The 20,304-nt window shown below is 29.4% G+C and overlaps 2 long non-coding RNA genes across 17 annotated transcripts in view; both read left to right on the top strand.

Moving 5' to 3' along the window:
- Positions 1-9,926, top strand: LOC127734420 (uncharacterized). Of its 9 annotated transcripts, none has more exons than XR_007997555.1 (5): positions 1-66; positions 368-443; positions 9,015-9,094; positions 9,483-9,558; positions 9,850-9,926. It is a non-coding gene; the product is annotated as an uncharacterized LOC127734420 (long non-coding RNA). The 9 variants fall into 9 exon arrangements; XR_007997558.1 differs by lacking the exon at positions 9,015-9,094 and adding an exon at positions 4,880-4,959; XR_007997556.1 differs by lacking the exons at positions 9,015-9,094; positions 9,483-9,558 and adding exons at positions 4,880-4,959; positions 5,346-5,421.
- Positions 9,927-12,401: 2,475 nt separating this feature from the next.
- LOC127734422 (uncharacterized) overlaps positions 12,402-20,304 on the top strand; it is a 38,893-nt gene continuing 30,990 nt past the window's right edge. For 3 of the 8 annotated variants that reach the window (XR_007997581.1, XR_007997580.1, XR_007997578.1), the window contains exons 1-3: positions 12,402-12,469; positions 12,771-12,846; positions 17,285-17,364. This is a non-coding gene — a long non-coding RNA (uncharacterized LOC127734422). Of the gene's footprint in view, positions 12,470-12,770; positions 12,847-13,151; positions 13,232-13,619; positions 13,696-13,986; positions 14,064-16,534; positions 16,603-17,284; positions 17,365-17,750; positions 17,827-18,117; positions 18,195-20,304 lie in introns of those variants that run through there. The other 5 variants (XR_007997591.1, XR_007997590.1, XR_007997579.1 and 2 more) reach the window with 4 other exon arrangements.

The raw sequence follows: 20,304 nt of genomic DNA, 5'->3' as shown, positions 1-20,304 counted from the left end.
ACATTTAAATATGTTGCACTCCTAGACAGAGAAGATGGATTCATGGCAGATAGGAAGAGTCAACATGTAAGTATTTGGTCATTACAATTGTACTTAAAACTATGTTAATATTTGGAAGTCAATAAAAATCTGTTTTCACTGAAACAATAGCTTAAAATTTTATTACAAATTGGTCTAAAATATCTTTTATTCGAATTTCAAATGTGGAATATTTTAATAAGAATGAAAGAGTAATTGTAAATTAAGTGTCCGTAATTTAAGATTTGACATAAAACATGAATCACATTAATTTTTTAATTTTTTCAACAGCCATTAAATATTCTCTATCTAAAGCTGATGCTAATTTATATTTTTTCTTTTATAACAGATACAGCCCAGATATGTTCCACTCCCACACAATGAAGATGGTTTCATGGTAGATGGCACATTAGGATGTTTAACGTGTAGGTATTTAGTCATTACAATTGTACTTTAAGACTATGTTTATATGTGTTGGGTAATAAATATCAGTTTTCCCTGGAACAACAGCTTAAATAAATTTTTACCTCAAATTAGTGTACATATTTCTTTTGTTCAAATTTATAATCTAGTGAAGTAAATTTTAACATGAATGCGTAGTAATTGTAAATATTCTTTTGTCCAATTTAGGATTTAACATAAAATGAGTGACATTTATTTTATAATTGTTGCAACAGCCAATAGTCTCTATTTGAAGCTGATACTAATTGATGATTTGGTTTTGTTATAGATACAGCCTAAATATGTTACACTCCTAGACAATGAAGATGGTTTCATGGTAGATTGATGACACATCTGGATACGTAGCATGTAGGTATTTGGTATTTTTAATTGTACTTTAAACTATGTTTATATGGTTTGCAGGTAACAAAAATCAGTTTTCCCTGGAACAGCAGCTTAAATTAGATTTGATTACAAATTGGTTTAAAATTTCTTTTATTCAAATTTATACTCTTATGAATAGATATAGGAAGATGTGGTATGAGTGCCAATGAGACAACTCTCCATCCAAGTTACAATTTATAAAAGTAAACCATTATAGGTTTATATTAATGATAATGTATAGAAATTGTTTATATACTTGTCTTCAAATTAGGATTTGTCATAAAAAATGCATCATATTAATTTTGAATTAATTGCAACAGCCAATAGTCTCTATTTGAAGTTGATACTAATTGATGATTTGGTTTTGTTATAGATACAGCCTAAATATGTTACACTCCTAGACAATGAAGATGCTTTCATGGTATATAGCACACGAAGATTCGTATCATGTAGGTATTTTGTCATTATAATTGTACTTTTAACTCTTTTTATATGTGTTTGGTAACAAAAATCAGTTTTCCCCTTGAACAACAATTTGAAATAATATTACAAATTTGTCGAACATTTCTTTTATTCAAATATTTACTGTAATAAGTTAAGTAATTGTAAATATTCTAGACTAGTCTCCAATTTAGGATTTGGCATAAAACATGCATCACATTAATTTCTGAATTGATTGCAACAGCAAATATTCCCTATTTAAAGCTGAAACTAATTTACAATTTTTGTTTTTATTACAGATACAGCCTAAATATGTTACTCTTCCACAATGAAGATGGTTTCATTGTAGATAGCACACATTAGGATGTCACATGTAGGTATTTATTCATTACAATTCTTTTCTTTAAACTAGGTTTATTAGTTCACCTGGCCCCTTTGGTTTGGGCCAGGTGAGCTTTTCTCATCACTTGGCGTCCGTCGTCGTCGTCCGTTAATACAAAAATCTTCTGACACTACTGGGCAAAATTTAACCAAACTTGGCCACAATCATCTCTAGGGTATCAAGTTTAAAAAAATGTGTCCGATGACCCCGCCTGCCAACCAAGACGGCCGACATGGCTAAAAATAGAACATAGGGGTAAAATGCAGTTTTTGGCTTATATCTCTGAAACTAAAGCATTTAGAACAAATCTGACAACGGGTAAAAATGTTTAACAGGTTAAGATCTATCTGCCCTGAAATTTTCAGATGAATCAGACAAGCCGTTGTTGGGTTGCTGCCCCTGAATTAGTAATTTTAAGGAAATTTTGCAGTTTTTTTGTTATCTTGAATATTATTATAGATAGAGATAAACTGTAAACAGCAATAATGTTCAGCAAAGGCAGATCTACAAATAAGTCAACATGACCAATATGGTCAATTGACCTCAAAAGGAGTTATTGCCCTTTAAAGTCAAATTTAACAATTATTCGTAAATTTTTGTAGTCTTTTACAAAAATATTCTCTCCTGAAACAACTGAGACAAATTTAACCAAAGTTGGCCACAATCATCACTGGGGTATCTTGTTTAAAAAATGTGTCCAATGACCCTGCCTGCCAACCAACATGTCAGACATGGCTAAAAGTAGAACTTAGGGGGAAAATGCAGTTTTTGACTTATATCTCTGAAACTAAAGCAAATGTATAACGGTTGCATTATTTCATGCATCAATTGTAAATAAAAATATCAGGTGAGCAACACAGGCTCCTTGAAGCCTCTAGTATTTGTTAGGCATTAAAAATCAGTTTTCACTGAAACAACAGATTGAAGCTTTATAACAAATTGGTCTAAAATTTCTTTTATTCCTATTTATATCCTTATGAAGTATATTTTAATAAGAACGTATAGTTATTGTAAATATATGTCTCCAATTTAGGATTTGACATCAAAGATGCATAACATTAATTTCTGAATTGATTGCAACAGCAAATAGCTTTGATTTTGAAGCTGAAACTAATTTAAAATATTTGTTTTTGTTAACAGATACAGCCTAAATATGTAAGACTCCTTTACCATGAAAGATGCTTCCATTGCAGATAGCACATTAGGATTACTCACATGTAGGTATTTATTCATAACAATTGTTCTTAAAACTATGTTTATATTTGTTAGGTAATAAAAATCAGTTTTTCCTGGAACAACAGCTTGAAATTTTATTACAAATTGGTCCTACATTTCATTTATTGAAATATTCACTGTAATGAGATATATTTTAATAAGAATGTATAGTGATTGTAAAAATTCTTGTCTCCAATTAAGGATTTGACATACAACATGCATCACATTAATTTCTGAATTGATTGCAACAGCAAATAGTCTGGATTGAAAGCTGATATAAATGTATATTTTTTTGTTTTCATTACAGATACAGCCTAAATATGTAAGACTCCTATACCATGAAAGATGCTTCCATTGCAGATGCACATTAGGATAAGTCACATGTAGGTATTTGGTCATTACAATTTTCCTTAAAACTATATTAATACTTGTTAGGTAATAAAAAACAGTTTTTTCCTGAAACAACAGATTGAAGCTTTTTAACAAATTGGTCTAAAATTTCTTTCATTCAAATTTATACTCTAATGCTGAATATTTTAAGAATGTATAGTAATTGTAATTATATACTTTTCTCTAATTTGGGATTTAACATAAAACATGCATCACATTATTTTCTGAATTGATTGCAACAGCAAAAAGTCTGGATTTAAAGCAGAAACTAATTAATAATTTTTGTTTTTGTTACAGATTATACAGCCTAAATATGTAACACTCCTATACCATGAAAGATGCTTTCACACATTAGGATGTTGCACATGTAGGTATTTGGTCATTACAATTGTTCTTAAAACTATGTTTATGTTTGTTAGGTAATAAAAATCATTTTTTCCTGAACAGTTTGACAAAAAGATGCTTTATGTTAAAATGGGTCTCGTAAAAGCAGACCTCTGCAGAGAGCAAACTTCAGATTTTGATATAACATTGATGAATTTAATGGGCGCTAATCTCGTAAAAGCAGATCCCCCAGCAGAGCTGATTACATAGTATGATGAAAACTTGTGTTTATGGTAAAATGTATTTAGTTTTTTGTCTGGCTCTATTTCATTATCAACCAATTTGAAACTTTATTACAAATTGGTCTCAAAAAAAATTTCTTCAAATATATACTCTAATGAAATATATTCTTAATGGAATGTATAGTAATTATAAATATTCTTGTCCAACATGCAAAAGATTAAATTCTGAAAAAATTGCAACAGCAAATAGTCTGTATGTAAAGCTGATATTAATTTATAGTTTTTGTTAAAGATACATCTAAATATGTTGCACTCCTAGACAGAGAAGATGGATTCATGGCAGATAGGAAGAGTCAACATGTAAGTATTTGGTCATTACAATTGTACTTAAAACTATGTTAATATTTGGAAGTCAATAAAAATCTGTTTTCACTGAAACAATAGCTTAAAATTTTATTACAAATTGGTCTAAAATATCTTTTATTCGAATTTCAAATGTGGAATATTTTAATAAGAATGAAAGAGTAATTGTAAATTAAGTGTCCGTAATTTAAGATTTGACATAAAACATGAATCACATTAATTTTTTAATTTTTTCAACAGCCATTAAATATTCTCTATCTAAAGCTGATGCTAATTTATATTTTTTCTTTTATAACAGATACAGCCCAGATATGTTCCACTCCCACACAATGAAGATGGTTTCACGGTAGATGGCACATTAGGATGTTTAACGTGTAGGTATTTAGTCATTACAATTGTACTTTAAGACTATGTTTATATGTGTTGGGTAATAAATATCAGTTTTCCCTGGAACAACAGCTTAAATAAATTTTTACCTCAAATTAGTGTACATATTTCTTTTGTTCAAATTTATAATCTAGTGAAGTAAATTTTAACATGAATGCGTAGTAATTGTAAATATTCTTTTGTCCAATTTAGGATTTAACATAAAATGAGTGACATTTATTTTATAATTGTTGCAACAGCCAATAGTCTCTATTTGAAGCTGATACTAATTGATGATTTGGTTTTGTTATAGATACAGCCTAAATATGTTACACTCCTAGACAATGAAGATGGTTTCATGGTAGATTGATGACACATCTGGATACGTAGCATGTAGGTATTTGGTATTTTTAATTGTACTTTAAACTATGTTTATATGGTTTGCAGGTAACAAAAATCAGTTTTCCCTGGAACAGCAGCTTAAATTAGATTTGATTACAAATTGGTTTAAAATTTCTTTTATTCAAATTTATACTCTTATGAATAGATATAGGAAGATGTGGTATGAGTACCAATGAGACAACTCTCCATCCAAGTTACAATTTATAAAAGTAAACCATTATGTTTATATTAATGATAATGTATAGAAATTGTTTATATACTTGTCTTCAAATTAGGATTTGTCATAAAAAATGCATCATATTAATTTTGAATTAATTGCAACAGCCAATAGTCTCTATTTGAAGTTGATACTAATTGATGATTTGGTTTTGTTATAGATACAGCCTAAATATGTTACACTCCTAGACAATGAAGATGCTTTCATGGTATATAGCACACGAAGATTCGTATCATGTAGGTATTTTGTCATTATAATTGTACTTTTAACTCTTTTTATATGTGTTTGGTAACAAAAATCAGTTTTCCCCTTGAACAACAATTTGAAATAATATTACAAATTTGTCGAACATTTCTTTTATTCAAATATTTACTGTAATAAGTTAAGTAATTGTAAATATTCTAGACTAGTCTCCAATTTAGGATTTGGCATAAAACATGCATCACATTAATTTCTGAATTGATTGCAACAGCAAATATTCCCTATTTAAAGCTGAAACTAATTTACAATTTTTGATTTTATTACAGATACAGCCTAAATATGTTACACTCTTCCACAATGAAGATGGTTTCATTGTAGATAGCACACATTAGGATGTCACATGTAGGTATTTATTCATTACAATTCTTTTCTTTAAACTAGGTTTATTAGCTCACCTGGCCCCTTTGGTTTGGGCCAGGTGAGCTTTTCTCATCACTTGGCGTCCGTCGTCGTCGTCCGTTAATACAAAAATCTTCTGACACTACTGGGCAAAATTTAACCAAACTTGGCCACAATCATCTCTAGGGTATCAAGTTTAAAAAAATGTGTCCGATGACCCCGCCTGCCAACCAAGACGGCCGACATGGCTAAAAATAGAACATAGGGGTAAAATGCAGTTTTTGGCTTATATCTCTGAAACTAAAGCATTTAGAACAAATCTGACAACGGGTAAAAATGTTTATCAGGTTAAGATCTATCTGCCCTGAAATTTTCAGATGAATCAGACAAGCCGTTGTTGGGTTGCTGCCCCTGAATTAGTAATTTTAAGGAAATTTTGCAGTTTTTTTGTTATCTTGAATATTATTATAGATAGAGATAAACTGTAAACAGCAATAATGTTCAGCAAAGGCAGATCTACAAATAAGTCAACATGACCAATATGGTCAATTGACCTCAAAAGGAGTTATTGCCCTTTAAAGTCAAATTTAACAATTATTCGTAAATTTTTGTAGTCTTTTACAAAAATATTCTCTCCTGAAACAACTGAGACAAATTTAACCAAACTTGGCCACAATGATCACTGGGGTATCTAGTTTAAAAAATGTGTCCGATGACCCTGCCTGCCAACCAACATGTCAGACATGGCTAAAAGTAGAACTTAGGGGGAAAATGCAGTTTTTGACTTATATCTCTGAAACTAAAGCAAATGTATAACGGTTGCATTATTTCATGCATCAATTGTAAATAAAAATATCAGGTGAGCAACACAGGATCCTTGAAGCCTCTAGTATTTGTTAGGCATTAAAAATCAGTTTTCACTGAAACAACAGATTGAAGCTTTATAACAAATTGGTCTAAAATTTCTTTTATTCCTATTTATATCCTAATGAAGTATATTTTAATAAGAATGTATAGTTATTGTAAATATACGTCTCCAATTTAGGATTTGACATCAAAGATGCATAACATTAATTTCTGAATTGATTGCAACAGCAAATAGCTTTGATTTTGAAGCTGAAACTAATTTAAAATATTTGTTTTTGTTAACAGATACAGCCTAAATATGTAAGACTCCTTTACCATGAAAGATGCTTCCATTGCAGATAGCACATTAGGATTACTCACATGTAGGTATTTATTCATAACAATTGTTCTTAAAACTATGTTTATATTTGTTAGGTAATAAAAATCAGTTTTTCCTGGAACAACAGCTTGAAATTTTATTACAAATTGGTCCTACATTTCATTTATTGAAATATTCACTGTAATGAGATATATTTTAATAAGAATGTATAGTGATTGTAAAAATTCTTGTCTCCAATTAAGGATTTGACATACAACATGCATCACATTAATTTCTGAATTGATTGCAACAGCAAATAGTCTGGATTGAAAGCTGATATAAATGTATATTTTTTTGTTTTCATTACAGATACAGCCTAAATATGTAAGACTCCTATACCATGAAAGATGCTTCCATTGCAGATGCACATTAGGATAAGTCACATGTAGGTATTTGGTCATTACAATTTTCCTTAAAACTATATTAATACTTGTTAGGTAATAAAAAACAGTTTTTTCCTGAAACAACAGATTGAAGCTTTTTAACAAATTGGTCTAAAATTTCTTTCATTCAAATTTATACTCTAATGCTGAATATTTTAATAAGAATGTATAGTAATTGTAATTATATACTTTTCTCTAATTTGGGATTTAACATAAAACATGCATCACATTATTTTCTGAATTGATTGCAACAGCAAAAAGTCTGGATTTAAAGCAGAAACTAATTAATAATTTTTGTTTTTGTTACAGATTATACAGCCTAAATATGTAACACTCCTATACCATGAAAGATGCTTTCACACATTAGGATGTTGCACATGTAGGTATTTGGTCATTACAATTGTTCTTAAAACTATGTTTATGTTTGTTAGGTAATAAAAATCCGTTTTTTCCTGAAAAGTTTGACAAAAAGATGCTTTATGTTAAAATGGGTCTCGTAAAAGCAGACCTCTGCAGAGAGCAAACTTCAGATTTTGATATAACATTGATGAATTTAATGGGCGCTAATCTCGTAAAAGCAGATCCCCCAGCAGAGCTGATTACATAGTATGATGAAAACTTGTGTTTATGGTAAAATGTATTTAGTTTTTTGTCTGGCTCTATTTCATTATCAACCAATTTGAAACTTTATTACAAATTGGTCTCAAAAAAAATTTCTTCAAATATATACTCTAATGAAATATATTCTTAATGGAATGTATAGTAATTATAAATATTCTTGTTCAACATGCAAAAGATTAAATTCTGAAAAAATTGCAACAGCAAATAGTCTGTATGTAAAGCTGATATTAATTTATAGTTTTTGTTAAAGATACATCTAAATATGTTGCACTCCTAGACAGAGAAGATGGATTCATGGCAGATAGGAAGAGTCAACATGTAAGTATTTGGTCATTACAATTGTACTTAAAACTATGTTAATATTTGGAAGTCAATAAAAATCTGTTTTCACTGAAACAATAGCTTAAAATTTTATTACAAATTGGTCTAAAATATCTTTTATTCGAATTTCAAATGTGGAATATTTTAATAAGAATGAAAGAGTAATTGTAAATTAAGTGTCCGTAATTTAAGATTTGACATAAAACATGAATCACATTAATTTTTTAATTTTTTCAACAGCCATTAAATATTCTCTATCTAAAGCTGATGCTAATTTATATTTTTTCTTTTATAACAGATACAGCCCAGATATGTTCCACTCCCACACAATGAAGATGGTTTCATGGTAGATGGCACATTAGGATGTTTAACGTGTAGGTATTTAGTCATTACAATTGTACTTTAAGACTATGTTTATATGTATTGGGTAATAAATATCAGTTTTCCCTGGAACAACAGCTTAAATAAAATTTTACTTCAAATTAGTGTACATATTTCTTTTGTTCAAATTTATAATCTAGTGAAGTAAATTTTAACATGAATGCGTAGTAATTGTAAATATTCTTTTGTCCAATTTAGGATTTAACATAAAATGAGTGACATTTATTTTATAATTGTTGCAACAGCCAATAGTCTCTATTTGAAGCTGATACTAATTGATGATTTGGTTTTGTTATAGATACAGCCTAAATATGTTACACTCCTAGACAATGAAGATGGTTTCATGGTAGATTGATGACACATCTGGATACGTAGCATGTAGGTATTTGGTATTTTTAATTGTACTTTAAACTATGTTTATATGGTTTTCAGGTAACAAAAATCAGTTTTCCCTGGAACAGCAGCTTAAATTAGATTTGATTACAAATTGGTTTAAAATTTCTTTTATTCAAATTTATACTCTTATGAATAGATATAGGAAGATGTGGTATGAGTGCCAATGAGACAACTCTCCATCCAAGTTACAATTTATAAAAGTAAACCATTATAGGTTTATATTAATGATAATGTATAGAAATTGTTTATATACTTGTCTTCAAATAAGAATTTGTCATAAAAAATGCATCATATTAATTTTGAATTAATTGCAACAGCCAATAGTCTCTATTTGAAGTTGATACTAATTGATGATTTGGTTTTGTTATAGATACAGCCTAAATATGTTACACTCCTAGACAATGAAGATGCTTTCATGGTATATAGCACACGAAGATTCGTATCATGTAGGTATTTTGTCATTATAATTGTACTTTTAACTCTTTTTATATGTGTTTGGTAACAAAAATCAGTTTTCCCCTTGAACAACAATTTGAAATAATATTACAAATTTGTCGAACATTTCTTTTATTCAAATATTTACTGTAATAAGTTAAGTAATTGTAAATATTCTAGACTAGTCTCCAATTTAGGATTTGGCATAAAACATGCATCACATTAATTTCTGAATTGATTGCAACAGCAAATATTCCCTATTTAAAGCTGAAACTAATTTACAATTTTTGTTTTTATTACAGATACAGCCTAAATATGTTACACTCTTCCACAATGAAGATGGTTTCATTGTAGATAGCACACATTAGGATGTCACATGTAGGTATTTATTCATTACAATTCTTTTCTTTAAACTAGGTTTATTAGTTCACCTGGCCCCTTTGGTTTGGGCCAGGTGAGCTTTTCTCATCACTTGGCGTCCGTCGTCGTCGTCCGTTAATACAAAAATCTTCTGACACTACTGGGCAAAATTTAACCAAACTTGGCCACAATCATCTCTAGGGTATCAAGTTTAAAAAAATGTGTCCGATGACCCCGCCTGCCAACCAAGACGGCCGACATGGCTAAAAATAGAACATAGGGGTAAAATGCAGTTTTTGGCTTATATCTCTGAAACTAAAGCATTTAGAACAAATCTGACAACGGGTAAAAATGTTTAACAGGTTAAGATCTATCTGCCCTGAAATTTTCAGATGAATCAGACAAGCCGTTGTTGGGTTGCTGCCCCTGAATTAGTAATTTTAAGGAAATTTTGCAGTTTTTTTGTTATCTTGAATATTATTATAGATAGAGATAAACTGTAAACAGCAATAATGTTCAGCAAAGGCAGATCTACAAATAAGTCAACATGACCAATATGGTCAATTGACCTCAAAAGGAGTTATTGCCCTTTAAAGTCAAATTTAACAATTATTCGTAAATTTTTGTAGTCTTTTACAAAAATATTCTCTCCTGAAACAACTGAGACAAATTTAACCAAAGTTGGCCACAATCATCACTGGGGTATCTTGTTTAAAAAATGTGTCCAATGACCCTGCCTGCCAACCAACATGTCAGACATGGCTAAAAGTAGAACTTAGGGGGAAAATGCAGTTTTTGACTTATATCTCTGAAACTAAAGCAAATGTATAACGGTTGCATTATTTCATGCATCAATTGTAAATAAAAATATCAGGTGAGCAACACAGGCTCCTTGAAGCCTCTAGTATTTGTTAGGCATTAAAAATCAGTTTTCACTGAAACAACAGATTGAAGCTTTATAACAAATTGGTCTAAAATTTCTTTTATTCCTATTTATATCCTTATGAAGTATATTTTAATAAGAACGTATAGTTATTGTAAATATATGTCTCCAATTTAGGATTTGACATCAAAGATGCATAACATTAATTTCTGAATTGATTGCAACAGCAAATAGCTTTGATTTTGAAGCTGAAACTAATTTAAAATATTTGTTTTTGTTAACAGATACAGCCTAAATATGTAAGACTCCTTTACCATGAAAGATGCTTCCATTGCAGATAGCACATTAGGATTACTCACATGTAGGTATTTATTCATAACAATTGTTCTTAAAACTATGTTTATATTTGTTAGGTAATAAAAATCAGTTTTTCCTGGAACAACAGCTTGAAATTTTATTACAAATTGGTCCTACATTTCATTTATTGAAATATTCACTGTAATGAGATATATTTTAATAAGAATGTATAGTGATTGTAAAAATTCTTGTCTCCAATTAAGGATTTGACATACAACATGCATCACATTAATTTCTGAATTGATTGCAACAGCAAATAGTCTGGATTGAAAGCTGATATAAATGTATATTTTTTTGTTTTCATTACAGATACAGCCTAAATATGTAAGACTCCTATACCATGAAAGATGCTTCCATTGCAGATGCACATTAGGATAAGTCACATGTAGGTATTTGGTCATTACAATTTTCCTTAAAACTATATTAATACTTGTTAGGTAATAAAAAACAGTTTTTTCCTGAAACAACAGATTGAAGCTTTTTAACAAATTGGTCTAAAATTTCTTTCATTCAAATTTATACTCTAATGCTGAATATTTTAATAAGAATGTATAGTAATTGTAATTATATACTTTTCTCTAATTTGGGATTTAACATAAAACATGCATCACATTATTTTCTGAATTGATTGCAACAGCAAAAAGTCTGGATTTAAAGCAGAAACTAATTAATAATTTTTGTTTTTGTTACAGATTATACAGCCTAAATATGTAACACTCCTATACCATGAAAGATGCTTTCACACATTAGGATGTTGCACATGTAGGTATTTGGTCATTACAATTGTTCTTAAAACTATGTTTATGTTTGTTAGGTAATAAAAATCCGTTTTTTCCTGAAAAGTTTGACAAAAAGATGCTTTATGTTAAAATGGGTCTCGTAAAAGCAGACCTCTGCAGAGAGCAAACTTCAGATTTTGATATAACATTGATGAATTTAATGGGCGCTAATCTCGTAAAAGCAGATCCCCCAGCAGAGCTGATTACATAGTATGATGAAAACTTGTGTTTATGGTAAAATGTATTTAGTTTTTTGTCTGGCTCTATTTCATTATCAACCAATTTGAAACTTTATTACAAATTGGTCTCAAAAAAAATTTCTTCAAATATATACTCTAATGAAATATATTCTTAATGGAATGTATAGTAATTATAAATATTCTTGTTCAACATGCAAAAGATTAAATTCTGAAAAAATTGCAACAGCAAATAGTCTGTATGTAAAGCTGATATTAATTTATAGTTTTTGTTAAAGATACATCTAAATATGTTGCACTCCTAGACAGAGAAGATGGATTCATGGCAGATAGGAAGAGTCAACATGTAAGTATTTGGTCATTACAATTGTACTTAAAACTATGTTAATATTTGGAAGTCAATAAAAATCTGTTTTCACTGAAACAATAGCTTAAAATTTTATTACAAATTGGTCTAAAATATCTTTTATTCGAATTTCAAATGTGGAATATTTTAATAAGAATGAAAGAGTAATTGTAAATTAAGTGTCCGTAATTTAAGATTTGACATAAAACATGAATCACATTAATTTTTTAATTTTTTCAACAGCCATTAAATATTCTCTATCTAAAGCTGATGCTAATTTATATTTTTTCTTTTATAACAGATACAGCCCAGATATGTTCCACTCCCACACAATGAAGATGGTTTCATGGTAGATGGCACATTAGGATGTTTAACGTGTAGGTATTTAGTCATTACAATTGTACTTTAAGACTATGTTTATATGTATTGGGTAATAAATATCAGTTTTCCCTGGAACAACAGCTTAAATAAAATTTTACTTCAAATTAGTGTACATATTTCTTTTGTTCAAATTTATAATCTAGTGAAGTAAATTTTAACATGAATGCGTAGTAATTGTAAATATTCTTTTGTCCAATTTAGGATTTAACATAAAATGAGTGACATTTATTTTATAATTGTTGCAACAGCCAATAGTCTCTATTTGAAGCTGATACTAATTGATGATTTGGTTTTGTTATAGATACAGCCTAAATATGTTACACTCCTAGACAATGAAGATGGTTTCATGGTAGATTGATGACACATCTGGATACGTAGCATGTAGGTATTTGGTATTTTTAATTGTACTTTAAACTATGTTTATATGGTTTTCAGGTAACAAAAATCAGTTTTCCCTGGAACAGCAGCTTAAATTAGATTTGATTACAAATTGGTTTAAAATTTCTTTTATTCAAATTTATACTCTTATGAATAGATATAGGAAGATGTGGTATGAGTGCCAATGAGACAACTCTCCATCCAAGTTACAATTTATAAAAGTAAACCATTATAGGTTTATATTAATGATAATGTATAGAAATTGTTTATATACTTGTCTTCAAATAAGAATTTGTCATAAAAAATGCATCATATTAATTTTGAATTAATTGCAACAGCCAATAGTCTCTATTTGAAGTTGATACTAATTGATGATTTGGTTTTGTTATAGATACAGCCTAAATATGTTACACTCCTAGACAATGAAGATGCTTTCATGGTATATAGCACACGAAGATTCGTATCATGTAGGTATTTTGTCATTATAATTGTACTTTTAACTCTTTTTATATGTGTTTGGTAACAAAAATCAGTTTTCCCCTTGAACAACAATTTGAAATAATATTACAAATTTGTCGAACATTTCTTTTATTCAAATATTTACTGTAATAAGTTAAGTAATTGTAAATATTCTAGACTAGTCTCCAATTTAGGATTTGGCATAAAACATGCATCACATTAATTTCTGAATTGATTGCAACAGCAAATATTCCCTATTTAAAGCTGAAACTAATTTACAATTTTTGTTTTTATTACAGATACAGCCTAAATATGTTACACTCTTCCACAATGAAGATGGTTTCATTGTAGATAGCACACATTAGGATGTCACATGTAGGTATTTATTCATTACAATTCTTTTCTTTAAACTAGGTTTATTAGTTCACCTGGCCCCTTTGGTTTGGGCCAGGTGAGCTTTTCTCATCACTTGGCGTCCGTCGTCGTCGTCCGTTAATACAAAAATCTTCTGACACTACTGGGCAAAATTTAACCAAACTTGGCCACAATCATCTCTAGGGTATCAAGTTTAAAAAAATGTGTCCGATGACCCCGCCTGCCAACCAAGACGGCCGACATGGCTAAAAATAGAACATAGGGGTAAAATGCAGTTTTTGGCTTATATCTCTGAAACTAAAGCATTTAGAACAAATCTGACAACGGGTAAAAATGTTTAACAGGTTAAGATCTATCTGCCCTGAAATTTTCAGATGAATCAGACAAGCCGTTGTTGGGTTGCTGCCCCTGAATTAGTAATTTTAAGGAAATTTTGCAGTTTTTTTGTTATCTTGAATATTATTATAGATAGAGATAAACTGTAAACAGCAATAATGTTCAGCAAAGGCAGATCTACAAATAAGTCAACATGACCAATATGGTCAATTGACCTCAAAAGGAGTTATTGCCCTTTAAAGTCAAATTTAACAATTATTCGTAAATTTTTGTAGTCTTTTACAAAAATATTCTCTCCTGAAACAACTGAGACAAATTTAACCAAAGTTGGCCACAATCATCACTGGGGTATCTTGTTTAAAAAATGTGTCCAATGACCCTGCCTGCCAACCAACATGTCAGACATGGCTAAAAGTAGAACTTAGGGGGAAAATGCAGTTTTTGACTTATATCTCTGAAACTAAAGCAAATGTATAACGGTTGCATTATTTCATGCATCAATTGTAAATAAAAATATCAGGTGAGCAACACAGGCTCCTTGAAGCCTCTAGTATTTGTTAGGCATTAAAAATCAGTTTTCACTGAAACAACAGATTGAAGCTTTATAACAAATTGGTCTAAAATTTCTTTTATTCCTATTTATATCCTTATGAAGTATATTTTAATAAGAACGTATAGTTATTGTAAATATATGTCTCCAATTTAGGATTTGACATCAAAGATGCATAACATTAATTTCTGAATTGATTGCAACAGCAAATAGCTTTGATTTTGAAGCTGAAACTAATTTAAAATATTTGTTTTTGTTAACAGATACAGCCTAAATATGTAAGACTCCTTTACCATGAAAGATGCTTCCATTGCAGATAGCACATTAGGATTACTCACATGTAGGTATTTATTCATAACAATTGTTCTTAAAACTATGTTTATATTTGTTAGGTAATAAAAATCAGTTTTTCCTGGAACAACAGCTTGAAATTTTATTACAAATTGGTCCTACATTTCATTTATTGAAATATTCACTGTAATGAGATATATTTTAATAAGAATGTATAGTGATTGTAAAAATTCTTGTCTCCAATTAAGGATTTGACATACAACATGCATCACATTAATTTCTGAATTGATTGCAACAGCAAATAGTCTGGATTGAAAGCTGATATAAATGTATATTTTTTTGTTTTCATTACAGATACAGCCTAAATATGTAAGACTCCTATACCATGAAAGATGCTTCCATTGCAGATGCACATTAGGATAAGTCACATGTAGGTATTTGGTCATTACAATTTTCCTTAAAACTATATTAATACTTGTTAGGTAATAAAAAACAGTTTTTTCCTGAAACAACAGATTGAAGCTTTTTAACAAATTGGTCTAAAATTTCTTTCATTCAAATTTATACTCTAATGCTGAATATTTTAAGAATGTATAGTAATTGTAATTATATACTTTTCTCTAATTTGGGATTTAACATAAAACATGCATCACATTATTTTCTGAATTGATTGCAACAGCAAAAAGTCTGGATTTAAAGCAGAAACTAATTAATAATTTTTGTTTTTGTTACAGATTATACAGCCTAAATATGTAACACTCCTATACCATGAAAGATGCTTTCACACATTAGGATGTTGCACATGTAGGTATTTGGTCATTACAATTGTTCTTAAAACTATGTTTATGTTTGTTAGGTAATAAAAATCATTTTTTCCTGAACAGTTTGACAAAAAGATGCTCTATGTTAAAATGGGTCTCGTAAAAGCAGACCTCTGCAGAGAGCAAACTTCAGATTTTGATATAACATTGATGAATTTAATGGGCGCTAATCTCGTAAAAGCAGATCCCCCAGCAGAGCTGATTACATAGTATGATGAAAACTTGTGTTTATGGTAAAATGTATTTAGTTTTTTGTCTGGCTCTATTTCATTATCAACCAATTTGAAACTTTATTACAAATTGGTCTCAAAAAAAATTTCTTCAAATATATACTCTAATGAAATATATTCTTAATGGAATGTATAGTAATTATAAATATTCTTGTCCAACATGCAAAAGATTAAATTCTGAAAAAATTGCAACAGCAAATAGTCTGTATGTAAAGCTGATATTAATTTATAGTTTTTGTTAAAGATACATCTAAATATGTTGCACTCCTAGACAGAGAAGATGGATTCATGGCAGATAGGAAGAGTCAACATGTAAGTATTTGGTCATTACAATTGTACTTAAAACTATGTTAATATTTGGAAGTCAATAAAAATCTGTTTTCACTGAAACAATAGCTTAAAATTTTATTACAAATTGGTCTAAAATATCTTTTATTCGAATTTCAAATGTGGAATATTTTAATAAGAATGAAAGAGTAATTGTAAATTAAGTGTCCGTAATTTAAGATTTGACATAAAACATGAATCACATTAATTTTTTAATTTTTTCAACAGCCATTAAATATTCTCTATCTAAAGCTGATGCTAATTTATATTTTTTCTTTTATAACAGATACAGCCCAGATATGTTCCACTCCCACACAATGAAGATGGTTTCACGGTAGATGGCACATTAGGATGTTTAACGTGTAGGTATTTAGTCATTACAATTGTACTTTAAGACTATGTTTATATGTGTTGGGTAATAAATATCAGTTTTCCCTGGAACAACAGCTTAAATAAATTTTTACCTCAAATTAGTGTACATATTTCTTTTGTTCAAATTTATAATCTAGTGAAGTAAATTTTAACATGAATGCGTAGTAATTGTAAATATTCTTTTGTCCAATTTAGGATTTAACATAAAATGAGTGACATTTATTTTATAATTGTTGCAACAGCCAATAGTCTCTATTTGAAGCTGATACTAATTGATGATTTGGTTTTGTTATAGATACAGCCTAAATATGTTACACTCCTAGACAATGAAGATGGTTTCATGGTAGATTGATGACACATCTGGATACGTAGCATGTAGGTATTTGGTATTTTTAATTGTACTTTAAACTATGTTTATATGGTTTGCAGGTAACAAAAATCAGTTTTCCCTGGAACAGCAGCTTAAATTAGATTTGATTACAAATTGGTTTAAAATTTCTTTTATTCAAATTTATACTCTTATGAATAGATATAGGAAGATGTGGTATGAGTACCAATGAGACAACTCTCCATCCAAGTTACAATTTATAAAAGTAAACCATTATGTTTATATTAATGATAATGTATAGAAATTGTTTATATACTTGTCTTCAAATTAGGATTTGTCATAAAAAATGCATCATATTAATTTTGAATTAATTGCAACAGCCAATAGTCTCTATTTGAAGTTGATACTAATTGATGATTTGGTTTTGTTATAGATACAGCCTAAATATGTTACACTCCTAGACAATGAAGATGCTTTCATGGTATATAGCACACGAAGATTCGTATCATGTAGGTATTTTGTCATTATAATTGTACTTTTAACTCTTTTTATATGTGTTTGGTAACAAAAATCAGTTTTCCCCTTGAACAACAATTTGAAATAATATTACAAATTTGTCGAACATTTCTTTTATTCAAATATTTACTGTAATAAGTTAAGTAATTGTAAATATTCTAGACTAGTCTCCAATTTAGGATTTGGCATAAAACATGCATCACATTAATTTCTGAATTGATTGCAACAGCAAATATTCCCTATTTAAAGCTGAAACTAATTTACAATTTTTGTTTTTATTACAGATACAGCCTAAATATGTTACACTCTTCCACAATGAAGATGGTTTCATTGTAGATAGCACACATTAGGATGTCACATGTAGGTATTTATTCATTACAATTCTTTTCTTTAAACTAGGTTTATTAGCTCACCTGGCCCCTTTGGTTTGGGCCAGGTGAGCTTTTCTCATCACTTGGCGTCCGTCGTCGTCGTCCGTTAATACAAAAATCTTCTGACACTACTGGGCAAAATTTAACCAAACTTGGCCACAATCATCTCTAGGGTATCAAGTTTAAAAAAATGTGTCCGATGACCCCGCCTGCCAACCAAGACGGCCGACATGGCTAAAAATAGAACATAGGGGTAAAATGCAGTTTTTGGCTTATATCTCTGAAACTAAAGCATTTAGAACAAATCTGACAACGGGTAAAAATGTTTATCAGGTTAAGATCTATCTGCCCTGAAATTTTCAGATGAATCAGACAAGCCGTTGTTGGGTTGCTGCCCCTGAATTAGTAATTTTAAGGAAATTTTGCAGTTTTTTTGTTATCTTGAATATTATTATAGATAGAGATAAACTGTAAACAGCAATAATGTTCAGCAAAGGCAGATCTACAAATAAGTCAACATGACCAATATGGTCAATTGACCTCAAAAGGAGTTATTGCCCTTTAAAGTCAAATTTAACAATTATTCGTAAATTTTTGTAGTCTTTTACAAAAATATTCTCTCCTGAAACAACTGAGACAAATTTAACCAAACTTGGCCACAATGATCACTGGGGTATCTAGTTTAAAAAATGTGTCCGATGACCCTGCCTGCCAACCAACATGTCAGACATGGCTAAAAGTAGAACTTAGGGGGAAAATGCAGTTTTTGACTTATATCTCTGAAACTAAAGCAAATGTATAACGGTTGCATTATTTCATGCATCAATTGTAAATAAAAATATCAGGTGAGCAACACAGGCTCCTTGAAGCCTCTAGTATTTGTTAGGCATTAAAAATCAGTTTTCACTGAAACAACAGATTGAAGCTTTATAACAAATTGGTCTAAAATTTCTTTTATTCCTATTTATATCCTAATGAAGTATATTTTAATAAGAATGTATAGTTATTGTAAATATACGTCTCCAATTTAGGATTTGACATCAAAGATGCATAACATTAATTTCTGAATTGATTGCAACAGCAAATAGCTTTGATTTTGAAGCTGAAACTAATTTAAAATATTTGTTTTTGTTAACAGATACAGCCTAAATATGTAAGACTCCTTTACCATGAAAGATGCTTCCATTGCAGATAGCACATTAGGATTACTCACATGTAGGTATTTATTCATAACAATTGTTCTTAAAACTATGTTTATATTTGTTAGGTAATAAAAATCAGTTTTTCCTGGAACAACAGCTTGAAATTTTATTACAAATTGGTCCTACATTTCATTTATTGAAATATTCACTGTAATGAGATATATTTTAATAAGAATGTATAGTGATTGTAAAAATTCTTGTCTCCAATTAAGGATTTGACATACAACATGCATCACATTAATTTCTGAATTGATTGCAACAGCAAATAGTCTGGATTGAAAGCTGATATAAATGTATATTTTTTTGTTTTCATTACAGATACAGCCTAAATATGTAAGACTCCTATACCATGAAAGATGCTTCCATTGCAGATGCACATTAGGATAAGTCACATGTAGGTATTTGGTCATTACAATTTTCCTTAAAACTATATTAATACTTGTTAGGTAATAAAAAACAGTTTTTTCCTGAAACAACAGATTGAAGCTTTTTAACAAATTGGTCTAAAATTTCTTTCATTCAAATTTATACTCTAATGCTGAATATTTTAATAAGAATGTATAGTAATTGTAATTATATACTTTTCTCTAATTTGGGATTTAACATAAAACATGCATCACATTATTTTCTGAATTGATTGCAACAGCAAAAAGTCTGGATTTAAAGCAGAAACTAATTAATAATTTTTGTTTTTGTTACAGATTATACAGCCTAAATATGTAACACTCCTATACCATGAAAGATGCTTTCACACATTAGGATGTTGCACATGTAGGTATTTGGTCATTACAATTGTTCTTAAAACTATGTTTATGTTTGTTAGGTAATAAAAATCCGTTTTTTCCTGAAAAGTTTGACAAAAAGATGCTTTATGTTAAAATGGGTCTCGTAAAAGCAG

The sequence above is a fragment of the Mytilus californianus genome, unplaced genomic scaffold (genome assembly GCF_021869535.1).
Source record: "Mytilus californianus isolate M0D057914Y unplaced genomic scaffold, xbMytCali1.0.p SCAF_3, whole genome shotgun sequence".
Classification (NCBI taxonomy): Eukaryota; Metazoa; Mollusca; class Bivalvia; order Mytilida; family Mytilidae; genus Mytilus; species Mytilus californianus.
This window is presented reverse-complemented; position numbering and strand designations above follow the sequence as displayed.